Genomic DNA, 213 nt, shown 5'->3' with positions numbered 1-213 from the left:
TCCGACATGTGCTTATAATGACATACACAAGTGCACAGGTTCCCAGGGGAGTGCGTGTGTGTGTGTGTGTGTGTGTGTGTGCGTGTGTGTGCACGTGTGTGTTTGTAGCTGTATATAGAAAGCATGTAGAGCTACAGATCCAGATACACACGTGTGTATATATGTACATACAGACTTACTGAGGGATTAGTACAATTTCTCCAAAGTACTGTA

The sequence above is a fragment of the Octodon degus genome, unplaced genomic scaffold (assembly GCF_000260255.1).
Source record: "Octodon degus isolate 3935 unplaced genomic scaffold, OctDeg1.0 scaffold00211, whole genome shotgun sequence".
Classification (NCBI taxonomy): domain Eukaryota; kingdom Metazoa; phylum Chordata; class Mammalia; order Rodentia; family Octodontidae; genus Octodon; species Octodon degus.
The sequence above is the reverse complement of the archived record's forward strand: the minus strand, read 5'-3'. Positions refer to the sequence as shown.